Raw genomic sequence first — 15408 nt, 5'->3', positions numbered from 1 at the left:
ATCGTTCGGCTTTCAGATTGTACCAAAAGAGAGGTAAGATTTTTAAAAAAGAACTTCAAAGTATTGTCACAGCCACTCATTATCTTAGACATTAGATGCTAGCTAATTGATTTTCAAGCTTTTATTTTTCATCTCCATTATGTTATATATCTCAGCATATTTTTGTACTCTCTATTTATAGAGAGAAAGTATCAAATTTCTGGCTTTTGGCAGATCTGTTCAGTATATCAATACCTGTTAACAGAGCTGTTAAATACTGAAATCATGCTGCATGTTAAATGAAATCAATTTCAAAGTAAATTGAATTCCTGAATGAAGATGGGTGTATCTTTCCACAAGAAGGAATAAATGTTAAAGAGTTGCATGTACAAGCAGATCTTGAGGACATAAACTGAAGTGTCTATGGAACATAGATGTGGATGATAATGCAACAATCATTGTCAAGTGTCTTAAAGGTGAAATAGATTCAGTACAAGATGAAACATGGAAGAAAATACCTAGATTTTAAAAATACAGAGTTTTTTTTTCCTGATAGCCAGCCAGTTGTCTTGGCTTTAAAAGACCATTTGTATTGATCTTGAGCCTAATGCAGCCAGAATCTCCATCCATTACTTCAAACTAGGAAAGAAAAAAAGGAGGTTGAAGTAAGTAACATCTATAAAACAAATACCATATTTTAATTAGCTGGATCCGGTTATAGTTGATGGATGAACAGGATTCAAATACACAAGTTCTTAAATACTGAATACTGTAAACTTTTGTTAAACATACACTGTATATTGTGTTCCTAAAAGAGTAACTTTTACCTTATATCCCCTAGTTCTCTCTTCTTTCCCCATTTCTCTTTTCTACGCAAGGATTTTACTTGGTATATTTTAAGTATTAGTTATATTTGATTATTAGATAAAATGATCTTTTCAATTTGTGTTTGTTTTTATCTGAATTTATTTGGTGGTAAAATTCTTCTAAGAGTTTAACTGAAATGGATTTTGGTGGTCTTTTTTTGTAAAGAAAAACAGAAAATAAGAAAATATTAAGCAGCATGAAAGAACTGAATTTCCCCTGCCACACACACACAGTGAGTTTTCTATTTTAATGTGGCAATAATCCTCACAGTTATGTGTGGCGTAGATTATAGAACACATCAAAAACATCTTATATACTCATAAACAGAAAAAAAAAGTTTTCTGATTTTTTATTTGTTTTCTCATTTTTCATGCAATTATGAAATGTAAGACAAGGAACCACTTAGGAAGTATTTGTCCTGGAGGCCCAGGGCAGGTTTAGGAAATGCAGAGAAGTTGGAAAAGTAGACTAGAAAGCAATTAGGGCTTTCATGTGACTTGTTACCTGGTTTTTGAGAGTTTAAACACTAAGGTGAAAATACTTGAAATATTTTCAGTCCTTTCATGGGTGGAAACCACATGGAAAGATTATTCTATATGATTCTAAAAGCAAATGAAAATAATACATTTAAGACATGTTGAGGAGTGGGGTGTAGCAATCAGGGCCAAGAGGAATTGACTAAGGGATCATCAAGGAGAAAATCTTGCTGATGATAAGAAAAACAGAATGGCAGACATTAGCTTTTCCAATGAGGATAGTGGTCTAGAGCAGAGGTTGGCAAATAATGTCTAGTAGGCTAAATCTGGCAAGGCCAGTTTTTATGAGACTATCAGCTATAAATAGTTTTTACATTTTAAAGTATTATAAAAATAAAGAGGAATATAAGATAGACAAGTATTCATAGAGTATGGCCCATAGAGCTTAAAATATTTATTATCTGATCCTTTACAGAATAGTTTGTCAAGCCTTACTCTAAAGTAGCCCTGCTCAAGTTTTCTATGACAAATGGAAATGGTCTTATGCTGATCAATGTGGTGGTCATGAGCTGCATGCTAATATTGAGCTCTGGGAATGTAGCTAGTTGAGTGAGGAACTTAATGCTTAATTTAATTTTAATTAAAACAGCCACAGGTGGCTGGTGACTGCCATCTTGGACAGGTCTGTTCTAGCCAAGTGTGAAGATGAGGACCATTTTTATTTAAAATCAGAGGTTCTGAATTATTCCATGTCTTGCACTGTATGTTGTTCATTCTGCAGCAAGCTGAGAGTGAAAGGCCACAAAACTGTGAGGGGCCATATTTGTAAGTTTGTAAAGTCTTGGCAGGGGGCTATTGTAGGAGAACAAACCTATGGAGAATTCCTACACCAGGAACATATTCCAAGGTCAAATGGGGATGGCCAGACTCTTAACAAGTTCCAAGCTGTATGCTAAGAATCTAAGAATGAGAGATTTGATCTGGAAGAATAGGTGTGTGTGTAGACTGCACTATAGGAACAATTACAGTATCAGCAAAAGGATGAGTCAAATGGAGGAATTGGTCTGTAATAGACAAAGGCCAGAAACATGATCCATATCTGCAGAAACAGGACAGACAGAAGGATGGAACAAACAGACCTTTTAAGACAGTCAAGGAACAGGGAAATGTAATTCTTTTCCTGAGAACCAGTCCTCTGGAGGCAGGGATTGTGATCGAATGGAGAAGTTTTAGTGTTTAGTGTTGTAGGAAGGAAGAGTGGGAGATTACTGTAGACTCTACTCAAATGCCTGGGATCAAGTTAAGGTTGACAGTTATTAGACTTGTGCTTTTGGCCACATCACTTAAATTCTCTGAGTTTTCTGTTCTGATTGATGTGAAGCAACATTTTTACAGAAGATAAAGCAGGCCTAGAATGGGATGGTGGCTTTTCCAAGAGTGCGATTTCTACCTGTGAGAACATGACCATTTGTGGAATATGGTATCTAGCTGCTATGTTCAATGCTGCTTTCCTCTGTACTGCACTACCTTCTAAGACTATAGGGAATAACTTATACTAAAGTTCTTTGCAAACATAAAGAATGATTGTTTCTAAACTTAGATCTTCAAAATTGCCTTTTTTAATTATGCTGCTTCACAATCCTATATAGGAAAAAATGTCTGGGAACCATTACCTAGACTCATTTGGGGTTCTTTCTAGAAAGCACAACTGATAAATTAAAAGGTGCATTATCTGAATAAGTTATCAATTCTAGATAATGTTACAATCTGACCCCATGGAACCACAGCTCTCTGAGAAAGGCAAATATCCTTAGATGTACACTTCCAGCCTTCTGCATTTCACTATTGACAGCTCAGGCTAGATGTACAACTTGTATATTGCTGTCTGCCTTGCAGGAGACAGATTCTTTATTGCAAGGCAACTCACATCCCTGCCAACATTCATAACTGTGCTGTCACTGTGATGGTGAGAGGCAGACACCTCCAAGATGCTTGGATTTATCCCCATCCTCATGTTAGTAAAGAGATGGGGTTGGATGAGGGAATGAAGGGACATAATATTACTGTCCAGGCAGTTAATACTGAGGAAGCATTTAGATAAAGGAAAGGGATCGCCTGAGCAATGGGTCATGTCCAAAGTCTGTAGAGGCCCTTCCTGAGAGCAGAGATCTGAGTTCTTTGGCTGCTGCTCACAAAGGTACCATCACCATGGACTATACCATCATTTCCCCATTAATTGTCTTATTTTGACTCAAATTTGACTAATTTTTTGAAATTTCAGTCTTGTGTTGAAATGTGTAAGTACTTGGTAGTACAATTGTTGCATTTTCCTTTAAATGAGTTTCAGATTTCCTCTCCACAAATGATTCAGGGGAAGTTGGGCTTATAATATTGCTAAATGTTGTGTTACACATATAGTAAAATTTTGGTTGCATAAATTATAATGGAGATATTTTAACATATGTAAAGCTTTTAATCTAACACATAATTTTGGAAATAAAAGGATCTTTCCCCCTGCATGTTTATCATTTGCTCAAAACTATATATGCCTTACATAAACACTATGTATATACTCAAGACTTAACACAGTCCAAAAATTCTTCAATGTGGGCAGATTATTTTTTAAAAACTTAATTCCCTCAAATTTTCATGTACATAACAAATTGTTTTATAATCTTACAAAGTATAGAATCTAGTTTTCATTAGTCTTTTAGTGCTGGTATCTAGCTAGCCCTTTAAGAATTATCAAATAGATTAAACATTGCTTTTCTTTACTCTGTTCCAATAGAAGAGCTAGTTTCAATTTACAAATTATATGTCTTCTTTTTATTAATTATAAGACCCGGGTGACAGTGAATATTAAGGATTTGCTTTTCTGAATTTAACTATCTTAGAGGTTCTGGACTTCTGTGTTGCACTGAAGTGGTTTTCTAGACATTTTCCTTGCCTCCTGCTCAGGGGCAGGGGAACGCACAGTCTTCAAGCAGAGTTGCCCAGTCTAGTATATTTGATTAATATATTAGAGTAAATTTCCCTGTAGGGACTGTTTAATCTCTTAGGGAAAAAAAAAATAAGTGTGCAAACACATTTGGGTAAAGAGTTCTTGTGTCTGTGTGCATATACTGACAAACACACACCCAAATTCCCAAGTTTTCATCTGAAATAGTTTGTGCCTGTCAGTTTGATTTTGTGGTTATAAGCACCTTTTTGTGCAAATCGTAGTAGTGAATAACATCATTGGAATTGAGTGCATGATTGCTTTGATCAAATGATTAAAGCAGTCCTTTATTCTAAATCTGATGCCTTTAGGGGCTCTTTGTAAATTTTGAGTTAGTGGGCCAGACTTATGTTTACTATATTTGTGCTTTAGCAACTTGAGAATGCATGCAGATTTGAAACCCATTGGCAAGGGATAAGTATTACTCATCTTTTATATACCATGTCAGTGGGGCTGCTGTTAAGTGTTTCTTGGTTTTTGTTTTGTTTTGATCCCTCTCTCATTCCCCACCCCTACCCATATTTTGATTACTCTTTTTACCTGGATAATTTCTAGATCATTCTAATTAAATTTCCTGTCTTTGATCAGGGTCCACATCCCTAAAATCAGTCTAACAAGTAATCAATCATCCTTTCTCAAGTCTCTGAATAAAATAATGGGCAAGTCTTTTTTATAATTAATTCTTCCCAGGATTTGCAATTATTGCTTCCAGAGTTTTTTCAGAAGCAAAATGAATTAACATTTGCTTATAATAATGATTAAAAAGCATTTCATAGAATCCCACAGAGAATTCTTGAGTTTCATGGATGCTGATGAAGGAGGACAGAAGAGGCTGGACACTTGAGGAATTTTCAGGAAGCAGGTTTATTGACTGCAGGGTTCAGAGGTAGCTCTTGCCTAAGAATTCTTCCTCGGAACAAAGATTTTGGAAATTCTTTGAACTCTCTAAGCAGTGTTTGGGGGAGGGGGACTTCCAGATTCACATGACAAGTGCTTTGTGTTCCATTTTCTAGATCAGACACAGGTTTCACAAGATTTTATGAAGAAAACAAGGACAATATCTTTTGTACAAACTTAGAGACTTTAACTTTATCTCACCTTTTGTGTGCAAACTTGGTATTTGCAAGAAAGAGGAAACAACCTATGACAATAATCTCTGCAGATATCCTACTGATCAGAAAAGAGGAGATGCTTAATTATGGCAAGGGTCTTTTGGGTGGGGGGCTCTGGCCTGCTTCACTGATTTTTAAAATCATTTTTAAATATTTTAAAATTGCATTCCCCAAACCTCTATAGCAAGAATTCTTAAAATCTGATGGGACCATTATAAGTATTCATTTGAAGCTGGCCCTGACCCTAGGAGAATTTGGGTTTCTGTAGACAGAAAAAGGGACCAAGTCTAGCACTAAGGTTGCAAAACTCTGTGGCACATGGTTGTAGTATTCTAGCCTCTTTGTCTTTATTTTGTGGATAAAAGTGCTAAAAATTAATGTTATTTAATGTAAGATCTTAAAAAGGAGGGAAAAAACACATTATGTAATGATGACTCATGTCATGTAAGAGGAGTTATTTTGGCACAATGACGATGTGTTTTTCCCTTGCAGTTTTGTAACAGTTTCCTGGCTATTAGATAACTATGTCAGCAAGTTTCATTTTAATTGACTTTCAAAAAACTTTAAGTGGCTCATTATTTTTGTTCCATTTGCAAAAGCAACCTCCAACTTCTGCCTTCAACAAAAGCGATTTCACCCACAATTAATTATTTACAGTTGCATATAATCTACACAGTCACCCAGGTGGACCGTGGAGTCAATCTGGTCTGCTCTCATTCTCTCACAACCCTGTTGCTCTGAGATTTCTTTTGTGAGACTGAAAGCCCCAGTCTCTTCTTGATAGTTCAACAGGCTTGCCATTATCTTCTTGTCTTATAGTCTTGTGCTCCCATTAATTCCCCATGTTACAGACATGGAGATTTGTCTAAAATGCAAATGCAAGCCCTTTATTCCTCTCCATACCAACCTCCCTGTCTCCCTCTAGCCCTTAGTCTTAAACCAAAGCTCCTAAAAATGTCAGGCAAGGCTCTACAGGTTCATTTAATCACTCATCTCCCTAGTTGCATCTTTTACCATTTTTTTCCTCAAGCTTTTAGACTTAGAAGTACTAAATGTCTTCTGTTTCTTCTGGTTTTAAGTTTCTGTGCCTTTCCACAGGCTGCTGTCTTTGGCTAAAACAATCTTCCTCAGTCCCTTGGCTTTGGAAACCACTTGACCTTGCTACCAAGATCATCCTTCAAAACACTCTTGTGTCCCCCTCTCTGAGAAGTGGTGAATCCCTCTCTTTTCTCTGATGAGGCACCATATTTTGATGATTAAGAGGAAATGCTCCTGCTGGGCACAGTGGTACATACCTATAATCCCAGTGGCTCTGGAGGCTGAGGCAAGAGAATTACATGTTCCAGGTCAGCCTCAACAATTTAGCAAGCCTATAAGCAACTTAGTGAAATGCTGTCTTAAAATTAAAAAATACAAAAAATAGGTCTGGGAATGTGGCTCAGTGGTTAAGTGCCCTTGGGTTCAATCCCTGGTATCATAAAGAAAGAGAGAGAGAAAGAAAGAAAGAGGAAATACTCCAGAATCAGACCATAATCAGATTGCCTAATGTCAGGTCCTAAAAGTCTTTAAGTAGTTATGATATCTTAGACAAGTTATTGGATTTTCTTCTGTCTCAAATGAGATCTCATACCCGAGATAATAGTAACAATGCCTTTGTCATTGGGTAGTTATCAGGATTATGATAAAAAATAAGAAGGCTGCTTGTTACATAGTAAATGATCAATAAATATAATTATTATTACTACCCTATATATTCATATGAAATATTATCATATTTCAGACTGAATAATAATAATTTTTCATACTCCATTATCTCACACTAATATTCCATGAGGACTTTGAGGAAAAGACAGAATTTTATTCATCTTTATATTTTCAGAGGTTGTTATGAGACCTGAAATCTAGAAGACATTGAGTAGATCCCTTTGGACTATGAAGAATTTTTCTCTTTTAAATTTTTTTAGTTGTTGATGGACCTTTATTTAATTAATTTATTTTTATATGTGGTGCTAAGAATTGAACCCAGTTACCTTACACATACTAGACAAGTGCTCTACCACTAACTACAACACCAGTCCCTATGAAGAATTTTATAAAAACAAAATATTTTTTTTCAATATGAGGTAATGTCATTACACCATAGGGAAGAAACTACAACAAAATTCCAAATTAGAGATGATTTGAGAAGAGTTAAGATTGGAACTGGTTTAGATTTTAAGAGGAACATTGTTTAGGCTGGCATTGAAATATAAACATATTTTCAAGTTAAGTGTCTCTAATGGTAGAAAAAATAGTATTGTGATGTGTAGTTTAGTGAAAAATAAGTAACACATAATTTTCTGTCGGCTAATACAAAAAAAGACAAAAGAACTCCAACTTTTGAGCGTGGAGCCCCACTATACCTGGAGTGCTGGGCTCCCTCCCTCCCTTCTGCCAGGACCACATTCCTGCTGTCCCTCTGCACTGGATCCATTATAAGTCTGCACATACAAACCATGAAATGAGGCCCTTAAGGTCCCCAGCCCTTCTATGTTTCTATCCTCTTGAAGCCAGATTTAAAGATAGTTAGTGTAGTTAGGTAAATCCGGTCTAATATTGAATAAAATAAAGAAAATGGAGGCCATTATAGAGAATGGAGTCCAGGAGAGCAGAGCAGCACTTGGGGAAATTGAAATGTTTATGTCCCCAAGGCCAGGAACCCATCCTAAAGAAATGTTAATGAAACAGCTCCCAGCAAACAGGGAACTGCTAATTCAAAAGCTGCCCCAGGCCCTTCCTGCCCGATTACTTCTCCAGCCCACCTATCTCCCACCTTTTGGGCCTTCCCACCTGCATTCTATCACTGAAAGATAAAGGGAAACAAAAGACATAAACAAAAGAGAAAGCTAAAAGAAGACCTTAGCTATAAAAAAGGGAAGACCCGCCCCCTTCCATGGATTCTGCCATTTGGGTGCCCTTCTTCCTGGGGAGAAGTCTTTTCTGCTGTCCTTTAATAAACCTTCTACATTCCATGCTCAACTTGCCCTGGTGTCCTTCTCTGGTGTTATACTTCAGCATTCAGGGAAGCAAGGACTCATCACCCGTAAACAGTGGTCACACACTGACCGGAGCATCCATGCCACTCTAATGTTTCCAGCCCACTGGTAATGATTTTTGACCCCAATTTTCCCTAGTCCTTCACTGCGACCATAAATTTAAAATAGGGTTGGGCAGGAACTACACTCAGAATTTCAAACAACTGTGTTTAAAATCAGTTTTTAAAAATCATTTGCAATTTGAGCACAGTTTAGCTTACTAAATCCTTATGAACTGATAATTGAGAATATATAGTACATTTTTTTTTTTTTTTTGCAGAGTAGAGTTTTGCATAAGCATATGAAACCTAGAATGGTACAAATCCATTTTTAGATGCATTTTTTTAAAACTTTTATGCATTATCCAAGTAAACACAAATACCCCAAATTCTGTTTGAGAAAACAAGAAGTGTTTGTAATAGGAGTAAAATTAAACTAACACCATTATAACAGTTACCATGAAACTACAGAAATCATGTTTGGTTCTTAGATCTGATGTGTATACCTCATTCACATATATGCGAGGAGTATACCACAGTCAGTGGTCCTTTTAAGACTGAAATTGTTGTGGAATGAAGTGGCGCACATCTGTAATCCCAGCAGTTTGGGAGACTGAGGTAGAAGGATTACAAATTAAAAGCCAGTCTCAGCAACTTATAGAGACCCTAGTTAATTTAGCAAGACCCTGTCTCTAAAAAAAATATAAAAAAGTGCTGGGGGTGTGGCTCAGTGGTTGAGTGCCCCTGGGTTCAATCCCCCTGCCCACTCCAAAAGACTACAAATTGTCAGAGACCATGTGACTAAGAATAAAGTCAGATCCTACTTAAAGCAAAACTCTTTTTTTAAAAAAAATTTGTAGTTATACATGACAGTAGAATTATTTTGGCAGAATATTATATACATAAAGTATAACTTATTCTATTAGTTTCAAAACTTTATGGAGCAGACATGCAGACAGAATAGCTACATGAAACATCTAAATAAATAAGTATCTGCTGAGTGGTTACAGAGAGACTAATTTTAGTGGGCTTATCTGATATTTGTCAAAATAAAATGCAAAGACATTTTCAGTACTAATAACAATAGTGGTAATTTTAAAATTTCAACAATTTTATAAATGCCTATGTATTCTTTTTCTTTATTGCCAAGCAGAGTATGACATGAATATGAGTTTGCCATTTTAAATTAGAAAAGTGAAAAACCAACTGAAAATTTGCTACTGTCCTGTAGCACATTCCTGAATTACATGCTGCTTTTGGACTTGGCCCCAGGGAGAGATATATATTATTTTGGGTGTGAAATTCTATCCAATGCTGTCCCAGCTGTGACAGGATTGCATAGACAGGTATTCAACTGGCTGATAGAAAATTTTGCAGGCATAGCAGACCTTGTTTCATAATCAATTGCTGCAATTTTCTGGCTCTGTAATATGAAATTCCAATATGAATGTGAGGCAAATGATGAGTAGACTGAAAGAAATTAGACAGTCCCATTGACAGTAAGTACAAGACAACATATGATATTGGGGTGCACATACCACATGGCTGGTTAATCTTCAAGGCTCATTTCATGTTGGAAAACAGAGCCAAGTAAGAACAGTCCCTTCCAAATCCAGACAACCACACAAAAGCCAACAATCCAAGGCAATATTATCTCATTAAGCAAAGCTGTTTTGTCCCAAACATCTTTTATAAAATAAAAAGATGTTCAATTTTTTCCTTGTAAATATAAAATTGGTGACATTCAAGAAAGCCGTTGGCATGCAATTCAGTTTATGCCATATCACTGTATGCTGCTTCCTCAGCATGAGCTGTTTTCAGAAAAAATAAAGGCTTAATTAATACTAATTACTCATATTGCTCTTTTTTTTAAATTTATCTGGTCTTACCAATATGTTCTGTTGAAATGAAACATTTACTTGAGTACTGGAGAATTTTCTTTTTTCAGCTCAATCCTAACACAGGCTATTTTCCAAGCATGCTTTTCTCAGCACAGGCAAAGAAAGGAAGACCAAATGGGCTGTGGTCACACAAAAGTGGAGATGTACTTAGACTTTGGGGTAGATTATAAGCTTCTTACAGATTTGATGTCTGTCATGGGATTTATATGAAAAATATCTTCTATATTTATGTAGTTATTACAGATAGGTCATACCAAAGCTATTATTATTGGCATTATCCTCATGGCTTAAAACGACAGCTCTCTGGGTTTAAAAGCCATCAGTGACTCTTCATTGCCCACTGAGTTAAGCATAAGATTTTCAATTTACGGATTAGGTCCTTCACAAATAATATAGTCCTACCCTCCCTCTGCAGCCTCACCTTATATTATTTCCTAGTCACATCTTGGGCTCCTGCTAACTCCAGTAATCAAGAGCCCCAGTCACGTTCTGGGCCATTCTTCATGTGGATTGTCCTTCTGTTTTTAGGTTCATTTACCTGTCTAACTCTTTATAATAAATAATTTCTTTCACTTTACTACCCATATAGTAATTAATAGTTAATAGTTAACTTAGTCAAGAAATGACATATTCATGTCTACCTTGTATCCAACACAATTTGTCAGATTAGACTAAGGTAAACATTTGGCTCATTAAATGAAAAGACATCTTCTAACAGATTTTTCTACTCTTTACAAGAAGAGTTATGAAGTAATGTGTTTTCTTGGTTTTAGGCATATTTATGTAATGCAAATACATGTGATTACAGACATTACATATATGTCAGACATTCTTCTGACATGTATGTAAGCACGTTCTCAAAGGAAACTGCATACTTGAAATCCCTCTAAATTTTGTGATATTCTGATTAACTTTAACATTCTGTCCTAGTTTCTAGCATATGCTGAATAAGGGACAGATGAGTCAGAACTGACCATTTGACAACCAGAATGGGAATGTTGGACTGGATGGGGAATTTTGTCCCAGCACTTGCTATTCAGTTCTCCCAATGGCCATTTCTACCTACATCAGGTTATAAACATGACTTTTCTACTTGCCTCATACCTGGTTTAGGTTGAAATATTATCAGAAGTGTCAGGTCAAAACTTAATGGTAATACAAACATGTCAATCTGTTCTCCTAGCATGTAGTATTTTCATTTTTCTCCTAATGTCCTTTAAATAAGATATAATGTGTCTATGTGTTGTTGATATCCTCCGTAGTTTCAATCCTGTACAAAATCTGACTCTTAACCATTGCTTTTATATTAAGCAAATTTGATATACTGTGTCCTTGATATTATCACTAAATTACAATTCTGCATTTTATGAAATTGGTAATTGGACTAATTTTCATGATATACCAGAGCCCCCATTTAAGTTAAACCCATCTTTATGGCACATGACACTGAACAGCAAACATATGAGCTACACGATGCCCTGATTAAAAAGTCTGTGATTCTTGTAACAGATTCTGTGGAGTGACTTCAATGGATGGGGAATGGTAAAGCTGCAGGAATTTAAAGTATGGGCTCCTCATGGGAAAACTTAACAGTATATCTATTGAAAGGGTGAAGTTTCTAAACTGCAAAGCATGGGTTAAATTCCTGAGGCAGTTAGGACAAGGCCCTACTGGCCATTTAGTTGAATTATGGCCTGGGGTCCTGTGCAACTCCCCACGTAAGCATTCAAGACCCTGTGCAGCTTGTCACATAGATATTTAGGGTCCGAACCAATCAGTTTAAATGTAACCCCCTCCTTAGGAATGACCTATCACTCCAGCCAGCCCTGTTCCCGCCAATGAATGTACTAATCAAGTCTAAAAATTATTGTTTGATTTTCCCGCGGTGTAAGGTGATTTGTTAAAGGAAGCTGTGATGTATGCAAAGCCCCCCCCCCCCCCAAAAAAAAAAAAGGTGTACTTAAGCATTGTTCAACCCCTGCTCTGGGCTCTGGGCTGCTCTCCTTTGGGCACGGAGCCCTAGCATGCTGGTTCAATAAATCCGCTTTTGCCAATTGCATGAATCCAGTCTCTTGTGGTCTCTTCCTCCGACGTTTCGCCGGTCCCTTACACTATGAGATCAGATTGATGGTACAGCAGAAGCATAAAACAAAAATTATAATAATTTCCTTTCTTTCTTCCTTTTCTCTAAAACATTTCTAAAAAAGTAAGTCACTATTGTATTGCAAATTAAGAAATACATTCTGTGTTACTGAGGTGTCTTTGTCCTTCTAACATTAAACTTCCCTGTTGATCATGTAAATGAAGGAACTCACCTCTGAGAGGAGTGAACAGCAATTAGTTCATTCCCTCTTCCAAACACCAAAGGACTTCTTTGTGGGACCACTCATTCCCATGTTATTGATTTACTAAACTGAGCCTTTGGACCTTAATGCTCTGAGAAAGAAATTACCCTGGGGAAAAGTGAAATGGTGAATCATTAGATGACAGTTCCAACCAAGGGAATAAGCAATATTATAACTTCTTTGTCATTAGTGTTTATTCAAAAAGTTATTTGGATTTTATAGCCAACTTCTGTTATATTTCCCTAAATATAGAAAAAAAAAAAAAACCCATGAAATCATGGGATAAGGTCCTTCCCTATGGAAACACTTCTATTCTTTTGGGAGTGCTAACCTTTAAAATTAGTTCTTACCCACACAGTCCAACGGCTCCCAGGATATATCTAACGATATTCTGGGTGGCAGTTTATATTTATCAATGATTGCTACAAGAACTCAAAATTGAGAAAAGCATCAAATTAGAGAGATAATAGTTCTCTTCATTGCTAGATTGATCAGTAGCCTTAGGGACTGTAGCTTCATGCCTTTTCTTCGTATACATACAAGTTTAGAAAAAAAAATAATGAAACAAAAATAAAAAACATGAGAATTGTAAAAGTTCTTCAGAATAGGAATATTGTACCATGACACCTGGAAACAAAAGGGCGGAAGGGATGCTAAATCACAACAGGCAAGATCAGTTTCAATGTGCACATCCTGATGAATTCACAGATCACATTAAACATTGGTCAGTTACTTTTCCTCAAGTAGGAGTCATTGGTATTAAAAAATGCTGAGATAGAAGGTAGAGGGACAAAATAGTCTCTTGGCAGAATCTTACTGTATAGGAACACTGTAGAGCGTCTCCATCTGAGCTTTACTGTTTAAGAAATTGTTTTTCCAGGACACATAGTACAGTCACACTTAGGGATACTGACAGAAACTAAACCAAATTAAGGGAAACTAACATAATCCAGCTCAATTCAAGAATTTATAAAATGCAATGAGAATTCCTTTTCATGGAATAAATATTGAGTGTTAGGGAAAATTCTATATATACCAGGGTACTTGGGAAGCTAATTCAGTAACCAAGAAGTCGGCATATCACTAGAGTGGTTAGTTCTAAGAGCTAACCACTCATTCAACAAGAATAACAATGAAAACAAAATACAATGAAAATTATTTTCATCCCTTATAATTAAGATCCGAAATTGGAGAGTGCCATATTCAAACTCTAGGCAAACAATAAAGTCTTATATTTTATGGTCCTCTTTTCTAGGATGCTTGAACTATATTTGTTCATTTAAAAAGATTCTTTGGATGGGGTATAATGCAATTAATAGGATCCCTCTTTCTTCCTCCCTTTTTTCTTCTCTCCCTTCCTCCCTCACCACCTTTTCTTTTCCTCCCACCAAAACTAACTGTGCTTGTTTAAACTTTATAAAGAATTTCAAAACATAAAAAAATACAGAAAATATAATGAATACCCATACTATGTACTCCTTGTAGCACAAATAAATTGTAGCATTGCATTGTATTTGCCACAGTTTGTGGTTTTGGTGCATCTTTTCTTCGGAAGGGAAAGAGAGGTAACACTTTATTATCTCTGGTTTGCTAATAGTTTTTATCCTGAATGACTAAGTCATTTTTCCACTTCTCATTCTGAAACTATGTAAGGACAAGAGATTTGTTTTTCGTTTATCTGATAAGTATGATGACCTGTTCCTTAGAATTTTTGCAGCTATTTTACAAATGAGACAAGTGTGGTCGCTATATATGCTTCTACAGTTGTGAATTTGGATTATATATTCACATAGTGTGATTTAGATGCATTTGTTTTGTAGTCTTTGAAACAATTGGCATCATATGAACTTATTTTTTAGGGGTTTAGGTAAATGTTTTCTTAAAATTATGTGACCTGAGCATTTTGATGGATTATATGTACATATATTGGGAATAATGTGGTATGGGTGAACCATTGGTAATGTGCTAATGAAATGAGGATTTAACTACTAACTTGATTTATTTAATAATATTTGGTTTATTTTTGTGCTTAAAGTTCTTCTAAAGTCAATTTTAGAAATACTTGCATTGAATTTTATCCAGATTGTTAAACTTTCTGATATATTCACATTTCTCTGTCTTCAAATCTTTTCTATGTTCAAGCTTTTAAACCATATAGTGGTTATATATGTACCTTTTCTCACTTTACAAGCAATATCTATATTTTATTAATATTAATTGGCTCGAAGAACCAAACTTTGCTTTTATTACTTTTATCTGGTCTTTGTATTTTCATTGATTTGTGCTTTTCATTCTTCTCATGTCTGTTGTGCTTTTATTCTGAGTTAAATATTTAACTCATATTCATTATTATGTTACAAATGCATTTAAAACTACCTCTGATTAAGACTTTATTCAGTTCATTATATAGTGATTTCAATTTTACATAGGTTTTTAAGTTATGTTCATGTAATATAATGGCTTGTTTTATCAAAATTTCCCCACTTATCTGGGTATTAGAAGTTTATTTTTATTTGACATTTTAAGAATTGTCAATTTCTAGTTGAATCAGAAAATAAAGTCTGACATTCTAACATTTGTTATTTTGATGGTCTGGAACACGGGTGACCAGGAGATAGATTTAAAGCTCTCTGAATAGTAAGTGCATTGAAAATTCT

The sequence above is a fragment of the Spermophilus citellus genome (assembly GCF_964194105.1).
Source record: "Spermophilus citellus genome assembly, chromosome: 13".
Lineage (NCBI taxonomy): Eukaryota > Metazoa > Chordata > Mammalia > Rodentia > Sciuridae > Spermophilus > Spermophilus citellus.
This window is presented reverse-complemented; position numbering follows the sequence as displayed.